General features: G+C 38.3%; 1 protein-coding gene across 13 annotated transcripts in view; it reads left to right on the forward strand.

Moving 5' to 3' along the window:
- CPEB1 (cytoplasmic polyadenylation element binding protein 1) overlaps positions 1-19,317 on the forward strand; it is a 90,549-nt gene that overhangs the window by 18,174 nt on the left and 53,058 nt on the right. The gene's annotated exons all lie outside the window — the stretch shown is intronic.

Raw genomic sequence — 19,317 nt, forward strand, 5'->3', positions numbered from 1 at the left:
TCCAGTGGATGCTGTGACTGCTGCAGCTCAGATTTCTCTTGAGCCAGGCACGCCATAGATGGAGTCCTGGCCTTAGAGCCTAGATCATGCTGTTCTAACATTGGGATGATTGGTTGTCTGTGCAGCTAAGCAGACACTGGTATTTCATTCTGAGATGTGCACAGGTTCCGGGGATGAAGACATGGACATCTTTGGGAGACCTCCTTCAGCTACCACATCAAGGAAAGCAGATGAACCCAACCTTGAATCTGTAGCTCAGGTCCCTCCCTCCAAACTCTGTCTTTAGATTCCTACTACTTAGATTACTAAACACTTGGTCCCACTTCCACAGTTAGCCAAATTCACCAGAAATTCAACAAATAGTTAAAGAATGCGTACTTCATGCCAGTCACTGTTGTTAGGCTTCAGGGATTCCTGACTTTACGTGGTATTCTCAGAACCTGCTCTCCCATCATGGATAATGGGAGAAACTCAATAGAGAAATAAGTAAAATCATTGCAAGTTTTAGTAAGTACTATGAAGTAATGATGTTTTGAGTGACATGGTCAGGCAAGAACTCTCTGGGGAGGTATGTTTAAAACGGAGTACTAAAGGAGGAGAAGAAGCTAGATCTTGTAAAGAGTGTGGGGAAAACATTTCAGACAGAAAAGGTTGGACTAAGGCTTCTTAGAGAGCTTGGCATGTTTTAGGCACAGAATGGGGGAGTAGGGAAGGGGGAGTGCCCACACCGTGGCTGCAGGGGTGTTGGGCTAGATGGGGTGGATGTTGTGGGCGTTGCAAAGTCCCTGGATGTTCTTGTGAGAGTTGTCAGAGGTCCATGACCAGTGACATTAAGGAACTGATTTGTCCTCCAAGATCTGATTACCAATTTCTCCCAACAAGATGGAGAACAAAATGGAAGTCGGACCTCTAAGCGGGCTGCCATCCCATGACAGGAAAGGGAGGATCGACTCACCATCTTTGCACTCAGGAAGGGTTCCTGGCATTGCTCCTCTGTTTGCCACTGCAGCTTCTTTACAACTCGGCCTCAAAGATAACTTCTTAGCTTTTAGAAATCATCACGCTCCTTGACTCAGTATGTCGAGATCTGAGAATCTCTCCTACGGAGTAGTAATCAGTGCAAATAAGGATTTATGTAAACGGATACTTAGAGCATCGTTACAGTGGTGAAAATTTGAAAAAGCTTAAGTGTCTCCCAAGAGGGAAATATTTATACTGTATATTCAAGCGATGGAATGTCATGTAGTTAATAGAATAATACCTTTTGAGAATAATCTTTTTACATGTTTAGCTACATAAAAATCTTTGTAATGTAATATGATGTGGAGATAAAGTATTAATACATATGTATGCATATACATACATACACATTCTTAGTTTTTCCTGAGACCTGTAAAATTCTCAAAAACGTTTATAGTGGGGGAAAAAAATTGGAGTCCATCCTCTCAAACCCTGCCTCTGCCTTCTTATCAACTGAGTATAGGTAATATTCTAAATCCTTTGTTGTCATTTCAGCAGTCTTCCCAGCATCTCCACTTTCTGTGCTCATCCATAAGAAGCAACCCCCCGTCTGTTACAGTTTGATCGTGAGATTTCATCAATTGAGTCCCATCTTCAGGCTCCATTTCTAATTCTTTTTCTCTTGCTGTTTCTACCACATCTGCAGTGACTTCCTCTCCTGAAGTCTTGAACCCCTCAAAGTCATCCATGAGGGTTGGGGTCAGTTTCTTCCAAACTCCTATTTATGTTGGTATTCTGACCTCTTCCCATGAATCATGAATGTTTTTATTGGCATCCAGAATGGTGAATCCTTTCCAGAAGGTTTTCAGTTTACTTGCCCAGATCCATCAGAGGAATCCCTATCTATGGCAGCTATAGCCTTACAAAATATTTCTTAAATAGTAAGACTTGAAAGTTGAAATTACTTCTAGATCCATGGGCTGCAGAATGGATGTTGTGTCAGCAGGTGTGTAAACAACATCGATCTCCTTGTACATCTCTGTCCAAGCTCTTGGGTGACTAGGTGCATTGTCAATGCACAGTAATAGTTTGAAAGAAATCCTTTTTTTCTGAGCAGTAGGTCTCAACAATATTTGGGTTTGCAATATTTAGTGTACCACATTGTAAACAGAAGTACTGTCCGGACTTTGTTGTTCCCTTGACAGAGTCCAGGCAGAGTAGATTGAGCATAATTCTTAAAGGCCCTAGGGTTTTCAGAATGGCGCATGAGCACAGGCTTTGACTTAAAGCCAGCAGCTGCATTAGCCCCTACCAACGGAGTCAACCTGTCCTTTGAAGCCAAACACTGACTTCTCCTTTCACGCTGTGGAAGTCCTAGATGGCATCTTCTTCTGATTTAGGCTGTTTCATGTGCCCTGAAAACCTTCATTAATTATCTCAGACCTTGTGGGTAACTTACTGCTTTATTTTGCGGTTTTATGGTATAAAAATGGTGTCTTTCCTTAAACCTCATGAACCAATCTCTGTTAGCTTCATATTTGTCTTCAGCTTCCTCCCCTCTCTGTCTTCACAGAAGTGAAGATAGTAAGGGCCTTGCTCTGGATTAGGCTTTGGCCTCTGGGAAGGTTGTGGCTGGTTTGATCTTCTCTGCAGACCATTAAGACTTTCTGCGTATCAGCAGTTAGGCTGTTTGTCTTACGTGTTTGTTGACAAGTAGCACTTTTAATGTCCTCCAAGAACTTACCTTTTGCATTTACAACTTGCCTGTTTGGGACAAGAAGCCTAGCTTTTGGCTTATCTCTGCTTTCAACACACCTTCCTCACTGAGCTTAACCATTTTTAGCTTTTGATTTAAAGTGAGAGACGTGTGACTCTTCCTTTCCCTTGGATCCCTAGAAGCCACTGTAGGGTTATCAGTTGGCCTTATTTTGACACTGTTGTGCCTCAGGGACTAGGGAGGCCAAAAAAGAGGGGGAGAGCAGGGGAACAGCCAATTGGTGGAACAGTGTGAACACATAACATTTATCGGTTAAGTTTGTCATTGGTTAAGTGGGCGCAGTTTGTGGCACCCCAAAGCAATTACAGTAGTAACGTCAAAGGTCACAGGTCACTGTAACAATTGCAATAATCGTGAAAAGTTTGAAATATTGCAAGAACTACCAAAATGTGACTCAGACACAAAGTGAGCAAATACTGGTGGAGAAATGGCAGTGATAGACTTGCTAAACGTGGGGTGGCCATAAATCTTCAGTTTCTGAAAATGCAATAAAATATCTGGAGTACCTGAAAAATGCAATAAAATAAGGTATGCTTGTATTTGCCATTTTCCATGTATTACATTTGCAGTGTGTCCATATTGACATTTTAAAGTCAAATCAGTGGGTTTTAATGACTGTATAGTAGTAGCATTTTACATAAATGTTATTTATCTGATCCTCTGTTGGAAAATGATTTTTGCTGTTAAAAACAGTATTTTGGTGAACATCTTGTTTGTATCTCCTTATGTGCATATAACAAGAATTTCTTTAGCATATGAACCTAGAAGTGAATTGCAGAGTAATGAGTATATAACTGTCTTCAAAGTGATTTTTATCAGTTTACAATCCTGCCACATTTTCATGAGAGTTGTCCTCTACATCTTTGTAGACCCCAGGTATTGTGATACTGCAAAGTTCAGTCAGTCTGGGGGCACCTGGATGGCTCCGCTGGTTAAGTGTCTGACTCTTGATGTCAGCTCAGGTCATGATCTCCTGGTTTATGAGATTGAGCCCCAAGTCAGACTTTGTGCTGACCGTATGGAGCCTGCGTGGGATTGTCTCTCTCCCTCTCTCAGATCTGCCCCTTCCCCACTGACGTGTGCACACTCTGAAAATAACTAAGCATTTGAAAAATTTTTCAGTCTTGGTGTAAAGCCTACTTAATTTTTTGTCTCTACTGTGAAAAATTTTCTACAGTTAAAATAATACATGAGGCATATATGGTCTGGCATCATCCAAGGAAAGATCCCTAGAACTGGGCCCCAGGGGTCTTTTCTTTTATCCTGTTCTGTCTGGTGTGTTTCTTGAGATTCCATTATATAATTAAAGTCACTGGCTTAGATGAAATCATGCAGGAAATGCTGTTCTGCTACATAGCTGAACTGTTAAGCAGGATACTAAATTGAATATTCCCTGCCTAGAAAAATCCTTGTCTTGTTCAAGAATGGCTTAGTTATCACCTCTGAAAACTTTTTCTCACATTCTCCTGCCTCTGTTACCGGTAGCGAGATCATTCTTGGCTATTTCAGATTGTTCATTGACCTGTGTGGTGGTCTAAATGTATTCTCAAAACAGAGTAGATAAGAAGAAGCCTATTCAATTTGCCCATTTCATTATAAACCTACACAAAAAATGCAGGCTCTGGATGCAGATTAACTTGAAAACAGATCCTGGATGTGCAACTTGACCTAATTTTAGCTAATTCTCTGAGATTAAGTTGCCCTAACTATAACACAGGAGTAGTAACAGTACCTGTCTATAGGATTTGGGGAAGGTTGAATAAGACATGTATCTTGAATATGTAGAATAGTGCCTGAAACTGCACTTACTTGTTATGTGATGGTACTGATTGTGATGGTGTGGATATATAAAGAACACAGTTGTGTGAGAGCATTGCTGGGGTCATGATTTTTGAAGTTGAATTCCTGGTTTCTGGTTTAGACTACAAAGGACTGGGTCTTAAATATCCTTGGGTTCCTAATCCTCAGTACTGCGTCTGGCACATGGTGGGGGTCGTTGTACAATTGCTCGATGAATACATTCTCACAAACTGGGTACCGAAACTGAAAGAGGCCCTAATTTTAAGTTCAAATAAGTTCTCTCCCCCACATTCTCTCCCCCACATTCCCTACCTATTAATGTCTAGGATATTTCTTTGTTGTAAAAGAAAATTTACCACCATAACCATTTTTCTAGTGCACAGTTCAGTGACATGATGTACATGCACGTTCTTGTGCAGCCATTATCCCTATAATTCTTCATCCTGTAAGGCTGAAACTCTGTACCCACTGAGCAGTAACTCCCCATTCTTCCCTCATTGCCACCCCCTGGCACTTGCCATTACACCTTATGTCTTTAAGATTTTGACTGTTCTAACTAGAACATGTAAATAGAATCCTACAGTATTTGTCATTTGTGACTAATTATGTCACTTAGCCATGAAGGTTCATCCACGTTGTAGCATTTGTCAGAATTTCTAAGTGAATAATATTCCATTATGTTGTATACATTACATTTTGCTTATGCCTCATACATTGGTGGATACTTGGTTGCTTCCACATTTTGGCAGTTGTGAATATTGTCGTTATAAACATGAATGTACAAATCTCTTCAAGACTGTGCTTTTGGTTCTTTCAGGTATATGCCAAGAGGTGTAATTGCTGGATCACATGGTGGTTCTGTTTTTAATTTGAGGAACCACCATATTGTTTTCCACAGTATCTGTACTGTTTATATTCCCACCAAGAGTGCACAAGGGCTCCAGTTTCTCCACATCCTCACAAACACTTGTTTTCTGTTTTTTTGTTTTTTACAGTAGCTATCCTCATGAGTATTAGGTCTGGTATCTTATTTAGTTTTGATTTGCATTTCCCTAATGATCAGTGATATTTAGCATCTTTCCATGTGTTTACTTGCTATTTGTATATCTTCTTTGGAGAAACATCTATTCCACTCCTTTGTACGTTTTATTCATTAGGAAGATAAATAGTTTTTTTTTTTTAATATAATTTATTGTCAAGTTAGCTAACATACAGTGTACATAGTGTGCTCTTGGTACATTTTTAAATCAAGTTGGTTTTTCTTGTTGCTAAATTTTAGGAGTTTTCTATATGTTGTAGATATTAATCCTTTATCAGATAGATGACTTTTGGGAATATTTTCTCCTATTCTGTGGGTTGTCTTTGTACTCTGGAGTGTGCCTTTTGATGTACAAAACTGTAAAATTTTCATGAAATCTGGGGCGTGTGGGGGTAGCTCAGCTTGAGTGTCCAACTCTTGATTTTGGCTCAGGTCATGATCTAACAGTTCATGGAATTGAGCCCTGAGTCAGGCTCTACGTTGACTGTGCGGGGCCTGTTTGGGATTCTCTCTCTCCTTTCTCTGCCCTTACCCCCCTCGTGCACATGCACACGTGCTTTTTCTCTCTCTCTCTCAAAATAAATAAACTTTGAAAAAAATTGAAAAATTTTCATAAAACCTAATTTGTCTTTTCATTTTAGAGAGAGTGAGCAAGGGAGAGGGGGGAATTTTAAGCAGGCTCCATGCTTAGTGTGGAACCCAATGTGGGGCTTGATCCCATGACCCTGGGATCATGACCTGAGCAGAAATCAAGAGTCAGATGCTCAACCAACTGAGCCACCCAGGTGCCCCTAATTTGCCTTTTTTTTTTTTTTTTTTTTGCCTGTTGTGCCTTTTATTTCATATCCAAGAAATCATTGCTACATGCAGTTTCATAAAGCTTTTTGTCCTGTGTTTTCTTCTAAGGTCTTAAATTTAGGTCCTTGATTTATTTTGAGTTAATATTTATAAACGGTCTTAGCTAAACATCCAACTTTATTTGCGGGTGTATATCCAGTTTTCCCAGCACCAGACCATCCTTTCCCCATTGAGTAGTCTTGGCACCCTTCTCAAGAATCATTTGACCATCTATGTAAGGATTTATTTCTGGGCTTTCTAGTCTGTTAGTTTATAGGTCTGTATGTATGCCAATACCACACTGTTTTGGTTACTATAACTTTGTAGTAGGATTTGAAATCGGGAAGTGTGAATCTTCCAACTTTGTTATTTTTCTTCAAGAAAAATAACTTGCTTTTGTTTTTCAGGGTCACTTGAGATTCCATATGAATTTTAGGATGCCTTTTTCCATATGTATTTTGGACAATAGCCCTTTATCAGACACGATTTACAAATATTCTCTCATTTGGTAGGTTACCTTTTCATTTTGTTGGTTAGATGTTAGTAATGTAATCCCACATGTTTATTTTTGCTTTGGTTCCTTAGCTTTTAGTGTCAAGGGTTTTCTACTTTTGCAGCAATGTCACTGGGATGTTTAATAGGCATTGCATGGAATCCATAGATTGCTTTGGGTAGTATTGACATTTTAGTAACATTAAGTCCTCCAGTCCATGAACATTTTTTTTTATGTCCTCTTTAATTTATTTCATCAGTGTTTGTTCATTTTCATTGTGTAAGTCATTGACTTCCTTAAGTCAGTTCCTAAGTAATTTATTCATTTTGATGCTATTGTGGATGGAATTGTTTTTGTAATTTCCTCTTCAGATTGCTCATCGTGATAGAAGTGCATCTGGTGTGTATGTGTGTGTGTTGACTTTGTTGCCTGCTACTTCGATTTTAATTTCATTTATTCTAATAGGAATTTTTTTGTGGACTCCTTTAGGGGTTTCAGCATACATTCATCTACAAACAGGGATAATTATACTTGTTCCTTTCCACTTTGGATGCCTTTTATTTTTCTTGATTAAATACTCTGGCTAGAACTTCCATTATATTGAATAGAAGTGGTAAAAGGTGGGTATCCTTGGTTTTTTTGTTTGTTTTTTTTCCTGATCTTAGGGGAAAAGCTTTTAGTGTCCCCTCATTGAGTATTATTTTTGCTGTGGGTTTTTCATATAATGCTTTTATTATGTGGAAGTTAGTTTCTTATTATTTTGGTGACTGATTTTTATCATGAAAGGTGTTGAATCTTCTCACATGCTTTCTCTGCATCAATTGAAATCATCATGTGTTTTTTTTTTTTTCCTTCATTTTGTTGATGTGGCATATAAATTTTTTGTATGTTGAACCATCCTTGGATTCCATGAACAGATCCTATTTGGCCACAATGTATAATCATTTCAGTGCACTACCTGAATTCTGTTTGCTAGTATTTTGTTGAGTATTCTTGTCCAACTTTTGTTTTTGATCAGTGTTCATAAAGAATGTTGGTCTGTAGTTTGCTTGTACTGTCTTTGGTATCAAGATTATGCTGCTTTCATAGAATGAGTTGAGAAGTATTCTCTCCTCTTCAGTTTTTTGGGAAAGTTTGAGAAGGGCTTGTATTAGGTCTTCAAATGTTTGGTAGAGTTTACCAGTGAAGCCATCAGATCCAGGGTTTTTCTTTGTTGGGAGATTTTTAGTTTTGATTCAATCTCCTTACTAGTCCTGTGTCTATTCAGATTGTATATTTGTGATTTAGTCTCAGTAGGTTTTGTGCTTCTTGGAGTTTGCCCATTTCATCTAGGTTATTTTTTTTGGTGTATGGTTATTCATATTCTTATAATCCTTTTTATTTTTGTGGAGTACATAGTATTGTCCCCACATGTTGCTGATTTTAGTAATTTGAATCTGTTTTAATTTAGTTCATTTAACTAAAGATTTGTCAATGTTGTTGGTCTTTTCAAAGAACCAGCTTTTAGTTTTACTGACTTTTTTTCCTTTTGTTCTTTATGTTATCTCTACCCTTCTTTCCCTCATCTGCTAGCTTTGGGCTTAGTTTGTTCTTTTGGTTCTTACCTTGTAAAAAAGTTAGGTTGTTGATTTGAGATCTTGATTTTTTTTTTTTTTTTAACATTTATTCATTTTTGAGAGAGAGTGAGAGAGGGAGGGAGGAAGGGGCAGAGAGAGAGGGAGACACAGCATCCAAAGCAGGTTCCAGGCTCTGAGCTGTCAGCACAGAACCGGACATGAGGCTCAAACTCCCGGATCGTGAGATCATGACCTGAGCTGAAGTCAGACAACTGAGCCACTCAGGTGCCCCTGAGATCTTGTTTTTTGGTAAGAGTGTTCATAGCTATAAATTTTTCTCTCTGTACCACCTTTTCTGTGCCCCACAGTTCTAGTATGTTGTGCTTTCATTTTCCTTTGTCTCTTATTATCTCCTAATTTGCCTTGTGATTTCATTTTTGATCATTGGTTTTTATTTTTTTTTTTATTAAAAAAATTTTTTTTAACGTTTATTTTTGAGACAGAGAGAGACAGAGCATGAATGGGGGAGGGGCAGAGAGAGAGGGAGATGCAGAATCGGAAGCAGGCTCCAGGCTCCGAGCCATCAGCCCAGAGCCCGATGCGGGGCTCGAACTCACGGACCGCGAGATCGTGACCTGAGCCAAAGTCGGACGCTTAACCGACTGAGCCACCCAGGCACCCCGATCATTGGTTTTTAAAAAAAAGTTTCATTTCCAGTTATGTGAATTTTCCAGTTTTCCTTTGTTGCTGATTCCTAGCACCATCTTGTTGTGTTGTTTTTAATCTTTTGAAATCTGTTGAGACTTAATTTGTGGTTTAACATATGGTCTATCCAAGAAAATGTCCTATGTACACTTGAGGAGAATGTGTATTCATTGTTCTTGGGTAGAATGTCTGTATATGTCTGTCAGATAATTGGTCTATTATACTAAGTCTTGTATTTCATTGTATAAGTAGCTTCTTTCTGGTTGTTCTATCCATTATTGTGAGTATGGTATTAAAGTCTTGAACTCTTGTAGGACTCTGTCCTCAGTTCTGTCAGTTTTTGCTTCACATATTTTGATGGTCTGTCATTAGGTATGTAAACATTTATAATTTTTCTATCTTAATTTATTGAACCTTTTATTTACATACAACATTCTGATCTCTTATAACCTTTTTGGGTTTAAATCTCTTTTGCCAGGTATTAGTAGAACCACCCTGCTCTCTTTTGGGTACTATTTGCATGGAATATATTTTTTTCTATCATTTCACTTTCAGTCTGTGTGTTTGGATCTCGAGTGAGTCTTTTGTGGACATCGTATAGGTGGGTCACGTGTTTTTACTCATTTTGCCAGTCTCTTTTGACTGGAGAATTTAATCCATTTATGTATCTTTTTAAAATGTTTTTAAATGTTTATTTTTGAGAGCTAGAGACAGCGCGCAAGTGGGGGAGGGGGAGAGAGAGAGACAGGGAGCCAGAATCCCAAGCAGGCTTCATGTTGTCAGCTCAGAGCCCTACATGGGGCTCGAACTCAGGAACCGTGAGATCATGACTTGAGCCAGAATCAAGAGTCGGACGCTCAACTGACTGAATCACCCAGGTGCCCCATGATCCATTTACATTTAATTAATTATAAGGAGGGACTTCTGCATTGTGCTGTTTTTGTCCTGTGTGCCTTACAGCTTTTTTTGCCTCTCATTTCCTGCATTAATGTCTTCTTTTGTGTTCAGTTGATTTTCCTTTTTTTGTAGTGAAATATTTAAATCCCTTTTTTGTTTCCTTTTGTGTGCATCATATAGCCTTTTTTTCTTTGTGGTTACTACTGGGGGGGGGGGCTTACATTTGACAACATAAAGTTATAACCCTCTACCTTGGATTTATACCAACTTAATTTCAATAACATACAGAACCTCTGCTCCTTTACAAGTCTGTACTCCTCCCTTCCAGTTGTTGTTGTGACAAGGTTTATATCTTTATGTAGAATGCAAGATGACAGTAATACTAGCTTTTACATTAATAGTGTAATTTCTTTAAATGCAGTAGCCTTTGAAATCATGTAGGAAACAAAGCACATTTACAAACCATTATTAAAATGATTCCTGCTTTTTTATTTTAAACTGCAGCATAGTTAACATACAGTGTTGTATTAGTTTCAGGTGTACAATGTAGTGATTCGCCGATTTCATACATTACTTAGTAATCGTCATGATAAGTGTAGTATTAATCTCCTTTATGTTTGACCCATTTTCCCACCCACCTCTCATCAGGCAACCACCAGTATATTCTCTGTATTTAAGTCTGTTTTCTTGTTAGTCTTTTTCTTTTTTTAATTTTTTTTCATTGTCTCTTACATGCCATATGAGTGAAATCATAATGTATTTGTCTTTCTCTGACTGACTTCTTTTATTTAGCATTATATCCTCTAGCTCCATCCATGTTGCAAATGGCAAGATTTTGTTCTTTTTTATGGCCAGATAATAGTCCATCAAAATGATACCTGATTTTGTAATTGCCCACATTACCCTTGTGGAGATGTTCATATCTCTGTGTAGCTTCAGGTAACTGTTTAGCGTTCTTTGATTTCACTGTGCAGAACACCCTTGAGCATTTTGCAGGTCCTACCTAATGGCCGTGAACTTCCTTAGCTTTCATTTGTCTGGAAATGTCCTAATGTCTCCCTCACTTTTTCAGGACAATGTTAGTGGATACAGGATTCTTAGTTGGCTTTTTTTTTTTTTTTTTTTTTCCCTTAAGCACTTTGAACTTACTGGCCCACAGTTTGCTGGCCTCAAAAGTTTTTGATGAGACTGTCTTACGGTCTTCCTAAGGATCCTTGAATGTGATAAATGGCTTCTCTCTGCTGCTTTCAAGATTCTCTTTGTCTTTTGAAAGTATGATTATAATGGACCTTGGTGTGGGTCTCTGAGTTCATCTGACTTGGGGTTTTTTTGTGCTGCTGCAGGGTTCATATTCATTTTCATATTTCAGAAATTTTCAGCCATTATTTCTTCACATAATCTCTGCCCCTTTTTGTCTGCTCTCCGGGAGCTGCCATGATGCATATGTTAGTCTTTCAGCTGGTGTCCCACATCCGTCCCTGAGGAGCTGTTCTCTGAAATCTTTTTTCTTTCTTGGGCATCGATAATTCCCATTGCACTCTTAAAGTTCACTGATTCTTTCTTCTGCCTGCTTGAATCTGCCTTTGAATCCCTCTAGTAAAATTTTCATTTCAGGTACTACATTTTTCAGTTCCAGAATTTTCTTTTTAGTTTCTTTGTAGGTTTTCTGTCTCTTCATTGACATTTCCATTTTGTTCACCCATTGTTTTCTTGACTTAAATCCACCTCTTCCTTTGATTTCTTGATCATCTTTAAAACCACTGTTTTAAAGTCTCTGTGTAGCATATATACCAGGGTCTTTTCAGGGACAGTTTTGTTGATTTCTTTTTTTCCCTTTGAATAGGCCATACTTGTTTCTTTGTATGCCTTTTGATTTGTTTGTTGAAAACTGGATAATAATGTGATAACTCTGGAAAGCCTTTCCCAGCATTTTCTGGATTTTGTTGTTGTTGGTGTTGATGTTTTTGCTGGGCTAAAAAAAAAAATGTTCTTTTTTGTTTTGTTTTGGTTGATGCACACGGTTTCTGTGTTGAGATTCAGCCTGAGACATGTTTATACTTGGACATCTTCTCAGGTCTTTCCTGGGCGGTTACCTGGGCATGTGCAGTCAATTTATAATTTTCTCCATATGGGGCACCCAGGTGGCTCAGTCCGTTAAGCATCTGACTTCAGCACAGGTCATGGTCCTCGGCCCAGGTCATGGTCCTCGGCCCAGGTCATGGTCCTCGGCCCAGGTCATGGTCCTCGGCCCAGGTCATGGTCCTCGGCCCAGGTCATGGTCCTCGGCCCAGGTCATGGTCCTCGGCCCAGGTCATGGTCCTCGGCCCAGGTCATGGTCCTCGGCCCAGGTCATGGTCCTCGGCCCAGGTCATGGTCCTCGGCCCAGGTCATGGTCCTCGGCCCAGGTCATGGTCCTCGGCCCAGGTCATGGTCCTCGGCCCAGGTCATGGTCCTCGGCCCAGGTCATGGTCTTGCAGTTTGTGGGTTTGAGCTCCGCATTGGGCTCTGTGCGGACAGCTCAGAGCCTGGAGGATGCTTTGGATTCGGTGTCTCCCTCTCTTTCTCTCTGCCCCTACCCTGCACGCTCACACTCTCTCTCTGTAAATAATAAACATTAAAAAAACTATAATTTTCTCCATATATGTGATTGTCTTAGCATGTCCTAGCCAGTGTCTGACTCCTGTAGGGGGAAAATGGAAAATGAAAGGGGGAAGTGGTACCTGCCCTCTAGGGGAGGTACAACAATAATGGTTAACTTTCTGTGTGTGCATCTCTGTGATCAGAAGTAATAATCAGTGATCAGAGCACACATCCCCAATATTTGGAAGATTGGGTCCTTTTTGCTTGCCTTAACTCCCCTGTAGTAGGATTCTTGCATAGAGAGTGGTGACCTTGAGGCTTTTTTTTTTTCCTTCCAGGAAACAACTTTATTCCTTCTGGCACCACCACTCAGTTGGGTTTGTACCCAAAGAACTGAGCCCCGAACACCACATGGCGTGGTTCTTTATATATTTTTTACTTCTTGGTCTGCCATGTATGGTAACACACAAACATGCAGTCTGATTAAGTAGTCTCGTTACAAGGTCATGAGGGATGTTGTCACATGCACAGATAGCCAGGTTGCGTTGAAGTTTTTTTTTTCTTACCTTAGGGAGGGGACCCTACCACACCCCAGACCCTCTGCAGGCTGCTTCAGGAACGTATGCACAGCTGGTGGCTGGGCTGAGGGATGGGTAGCTGCTAGCTGCTCCGCCTGGAGGTGAAATTGACAAAAATTCATGCAGTTTACTCTCAAGTTTTCTCCTGGAATTTGCAAGCTTGCAGCAGACTCCAAAGTTCTGAAATAGTTACATCCCACAGATTACGCCAGTGTAATTTCTGGTGCTTTCTACACCTCCATTGTTCCAGGATCCTCCTAGTATCTAGGGTTTTAGTTTTGTACGTTTACATGTCATCACTTATTTGAACTTTATTGGTTTCTTAAATTACTGTTTGTTTTTTTTGTTTGTTTGTTTGTTTTTGTTTTTGGACTAGTTGGCTTGACTTTTCAAATCACTAAGCATAGCATACATGTACAGCAAGTTACTAAACCTGTAGTTTTACTCTGATAAATTATACCGTAACCCCCCACATTACCATTACCTAGGTCAAGAAGAATTCTTTACCTCAATACTCCAGAAGTTCCCCATGTTTTCTTCAATAATCCCAGCTCTGTTTCTCCAGATATGACCATTGTCTTCCTATGATTTTCTCTGTAATATTTCATCCTTATGTATATATCCTTAAAAAGTATTTACATTTTGAACTTTATTCCATACCGTATTTTTTCCAGCCTTATTTATGAAATTCATCCATGTTGTGTGCAAGTATAGTTAAAATTGATGGATCTGTATTATATCATAAAATACCTCATTATCAATTCTGATGTTCAGCATTTGAATGGTTTCTAGTTTTTGGCTGTTAAACAGTGGTGAAAATCTCTAATATCTAGGAATGAGTATCTCCAAAATTAATAACTAATGCCCAGCCTTTCCCAAAGAGGTTGTACCAGTTTACTTTGCCACCAGCAGAGTATATCAGTGCCAGCTGCTTTATGTCCTAACCAACTATCAGTACTGTCACTCTTCCATGGAGCTGTTCTTATGGAGTGTAATGATACCTTGTATGGTTTTATTTTTTGTATCTGCCTGATTTCACTGAGGTTCAGCATTTTCAGATCTTTATTGGCCATTTTGAATATGTAATGTGCTTGTGCAGGTTTTTGTGCCTTTTTTTCAGTTGGGAGAAACAGATTTGTAGGCATTACTTATTACGGAGTAGAGCCCTTTGATCTGTGCATTGCTAGTACTTTTTTTTTTTTTTTTTTTTTAGTTTTCTAGCTTTGTCTTTTGACAAACATAAGTTCTTGATTTTTAAGATTGTTCCAATTTATTGAGCTGTTTTTTTTTTTACCTTGAGCATTTTCATGCCATAGTTAAGAAACCATTATTTTTTTTTTAATTTTTTTAACGTTTATATTTATTTTTGAGACAGAGAGAGACAGAGCATGAACAGGGGAGGGGCAGAGAGAGAGGGAGACACAGAGTCGGAAACAGGCTCCAGGCTCTGAGCTGTCAGCACAGAGCCCGACGTGGGGCTCGAACTCACGGACCGCGAGATCGTGACCTGAGCCGAAGTTGGCCGCTTAGCCGACTGAGCCACCCATGCGCCCCACCATTATCTTTTTTTTAAGGGAATGATGATACTATGTTTGAGAAGTTTTCTTTTTTTTTTTTTTTTTTTTTGATAATTTCATAAATGGAATTAAATTCTAATTGTTAGTACATAGAAAGAGTAGCTTTTTGTATATCAGTAATGTATTCTGTGACCTTGCTGAATTTACTGACCGTAAATTCTAAAGTGTCCTGTAGATTTTCTGTATAGACAGTTGTATGCAAATTATGAATGTTTTGTTCTTCTTTTCCAGTCCTTCTACTTTATTCTTCATAATTTATTTCATTGGGTTTTTTGTAATGTTTATTTTTGAGAGAGAGTGCAAGCGGGGGAGGGACAGAGAGAGAGGAAGACAGAATCTGATGCAGGCTCCAGGCTCTGAGCTGTCAGCACAGAGCCTGATGCGGTGCTTGAACTCACAAACTGCGAGATCATGACCTGAGCTGAAGTCTGACCCTCAACTGACTGAGCCACCCAGGCACCCCTTCAAATGGTTTAGATTACACGGTAGAGCGTTGAATAGAAATGATAATACAAGCATATGTGTCCTATTTCTAGTTTTGTGGAAGAGGTTATAGGAATGGAAGTCTTCGGCATTTCATTGTTTTAGCTGAAAGTTTTGAGATAAAGGAAATTCTTTTCAGAGTTGGCAGAGAATGTGTTTAAAAAATTGTTTTTAGTGTTTATTTTTGAGAGAGAAGGAGAGAGAGTAGAGGAGGGGCAGAGAGGGAGGAAGACAGGATTTGAAGCAGGCTCTGTGCTGACAGCAGCAAACCCAATGTGGGGCTCGAACTGTTGAACTGTGAGATCATGACCTGAGCTGAAGTCAGGTGCTTAACTGAGCAACCCAGGTGCTCTGTGTTCTTCTTTTTCTTCTTCTTCTTTTTTTTTTTTTTTTAATCATGAATGGGTCCTAAATTATAATTTTTTTCTGTATCCATTTGACTTTTCGCATTTATTGTATAAACATGGGGGATAACATTCAGGAAAGAATACCAAAGTAAAATCAACTTGGCATTCCCAGCATAAACCCATTTTGGTCATAGTATATTTAGTATATAAATAAAATTTAGTTTGCTGGATTTGGTTTACAAATATTTCTCTTGGGATTTTTGTATCCATACATGTAAGAGATAAGCTTGTAATTTTCCTTACTTAAAATATCCTTGGTAACAAGGTTATGCTAGCCTCTTGAAACAGGGAAGTTTCTTTTTGTTTTTTGTTTTTTGTTTTTTTCCTGTTCCTTGGAAAAGCTTTTGTAAAACTTCAGTGTTACTCCTTAAATTTTGGTATAATTTACTGGTTAAGCCACGTGGGCCTGGAGTGCTTGTTTTTTTGAGGAAAGGGTTTAAAATTATGTGTTCAGTTAATAGGTATAGATGTAAGAGAATTTAATACAGAATTTTTAATTTTTTTTAATTAACATTTTTTTTAACATTTACTTATTTTTGAAAGACAGAGCATGAGCAGGGGAGGGGCAGAGAAGAGGCAGACACAGAAACTGAAGAACTGAAGCAGGCTCCAGGCTCTGAGCTCTCAATGCAGGGCCTGATGCAGGGCTCAAACTCCTGAACCGTGAGACCGTGACCTGAGCCAAAGTCAGAAGCTTAACTAACTGAGCCACCCAGTCACCCCTAGAATTTTTAATTTTAATAGATATGGGATTATTGATACTTTGTTTCTTTTAAGTTTTGGTAAGCTGAATTTTTCTAGGAGTTTTTCCATTTCATTTAAAGTTTCAAATTCTTTGGCATAAATTTATATGTATATAACAGCATTTTAATGTTTTAGATTAGTTTTTTTTCTTTCCCTTTTTTATTGAAATACATTTGATATATAACATACTAGTTTCAGGTGTACAACATAATGATTTAATATTTTAACATTGCAAAGTGATCACAGTAAGTCTAGTTAACATGCATTACTATACATAGTTTTTAAGATTTACTTAACAATTTTCAAATATGCAGTACAGTATTAACTATAGTCCCCATGCTGTACATTATATTCCCATGACATTTATTTTTTGCTTTTATATATGTCATTGACTTTTTTCTTTTCTTCCTATAGCTTTATTTTGCTTTCATTTACTGTTCTTTTTCTAACTTCTTGAAATGGAAGTGCTTAGGCAATTTTTTTGGAGGTAAAATTTATATACAATATATCTATCATTTAAAACTTTTACAGTTTAGTGATTTCAGTATATTCACAAAATAGTGAAACTATCACCACTAATTTCAGAATCTTTTCATCTTCCCACAAAGAAAACTCATACCCATTAGTCATGACTCCCCTCCACCATTTCCCTGTTCCCTGGCAGCTAACTAATCTTTTGGTCTCTATGGATTTGCCTGCCTTGGATATTTCATGTAAAAGGAATGATATAATATGCAGTCTTTTATGTTTGACTTTTTTTTCATTTAGCAAAGTATTATCCATATTTACCATGAATCCATACATAATTCCTTTTTCTGGATAAACAATATTGTATTATATAGATATGTCACATTTTTTTATCCATTCATCAGTCAGGGGACATTTGGGTGTTTATATTTTTTTGGCATAATATTATGAATAATACTGTTAACATTTATTATGGAAGTGCCCGGGGGGTGCTCAGTTGGTTAAGTGTCTGACTCTTGATTTCTTCTCAGGTCATAATTCCTCATTTGTGAGTTCAAGCCATGCATCAGGCTCCACACTTTAATGTTTTTTAAACATTGTTTTTTAATTTAGGAAAAAAATTGACAAGCCAGTCTTAAAAGCGATTAGGAGTTGTGAATGACTATGAAACAATGACTATAAAACAGTCTGTGTCGGAATACTCAAACTTCCTGATTTCAAAACTTAAAACACAAAGCTATCATGGTCAAGACTGTGTGATACTGGCTAAGGACGGACATAGATCAATGGAACAGAACTGAGACCTCAGAAATAAATCCGTACATTTACGGTCAGCTGATTTTCTGCAAGGGAGCCAAGAACATTTAATGGGGAAATAATATTCAACAAATAGTTCTTGGACAACTGAATGCCTAACAAGCAAAAAAAAATGAACCTAAACCCATACCTCAGACCATATATGATAATTAACTCAAAATGAATCCTAGAGCTAAATGTATAACTGAAATAAGAAAACTGTGTGCTACAGGGAAGACACTATCAAGAAAAGCTAAGAGACGACCCACAGAAAGGACAGAATATTTACAAATCATATATCTGATAAGGGTCTAATATCTAAAGTAAATATGGAATTCCTATAGCTCAGCAATAAAACAACAACAAAAAACCAAATTACCCAACTTTTAAATGGGCAAAGGATTTAAAGACACATTTTCCAAGGAAAATACACATGGCCAGTAGGTTAAACATCATTAGAGAAATGAAAACCACAATGTAATACCACTTCACCAACCACTAGTTTGGCTATAATCTAAAAGATCATAAAAACTGATAAGGATATGGAAAAAATCCAAACCCTCCTACATTGCTGGTGGCAAAGTAAAATGGTTGCAGATGCTTTGGGAAGCAGTTTGGTAATTTCTCAAAAAGTTAAACACAGATACCACATGATCCACAAATTCATTCCTATGTATATAACTTCCATAATATTCTTTTAAATTTATTTTATTTTGAGAGCGAGAATGTGCTCACTTGCAAGGGGAAGAGGGGCAGAGAGAGAGGGAATCCCAGTCCATGCTGAGCTTAGAGCCTGACATGGAGTTTGATCTCACAAACCACGAGATCATGACCCGAGCCAATATCAAGAGTCAGATGCTTAACCGACTGAGCCACCCAAGTGCCTCTCGACCTGTCAATTAATTTATGAAGAAAAGACCACTGAGACTTTGAATCTGTAGATCAGTTTAGAAACTATTGCCCTTGTAATCTAAGTCTTTCAGTCAGTGAACATGAGGTGTCTTTCAATTTATTTAATTTCTGTCAAGAATGTTTGTTTTGTAGTTTACCATATACAAATCTTGTACTGTTTGTAAGTATGTTTATTCTTTTTGATGCTGTTGTAAGTTAAGTTGTTTTCTTATGAAAGTTTATATAAAAATATCATGGATTTTTGTTTGTTGATCTTGTACCCTGCCACTTTACTGAACTCCTTTGCCTGTTTCGTGTGTGTGGATTCCTTAGGATTTTTTTTAATGTCCAGTATCATGTCTTTGAGTAGAGTTGAATATTTTTCTTTCCAATCTAGATGGTTCCTATTTTTCCTGTGTAGTTTCCCTGGTTAGAACCTTCATACCGTTTTTGAATAAAAGTGACAAGAGTAAAGGCGGGCACCTGGATGGCTTAGTTAAGCCTCTGACTTTTGATTTTAGCTCAGGCTGTGATCTCAAAGTTGTGATATTGAGCCCTGCATGTCGGGCTATGCAAGTAGGAGCCTGCTTGGGATTCTCTCCCTTTCTCTGTGCTGCTTGTGTGCACTCTCACCTCTCTCTTAAAAGGTGACGAGAGTAGACATTCTTGTCTTATTCCAGATTTATGGGGAAAGCTTTCAGTCTTTGATCACTAAGTATGATGTTAGATA

The sequence above is a fragment of the Panthera onca genome, chromosome B3 (assembly GCF_046562875.1).
Source record: "Panthera onca isolate mPanOnc1 chromosome B3, mPanOnc1 haplotype 2, whole genome shotgun sequence".
NCBI classification, from domain to species: Eukaryota; Metazoa; Chordata; class Mammalia; order Carnivora; family Felidae; genus Panthera; species Panthera onca.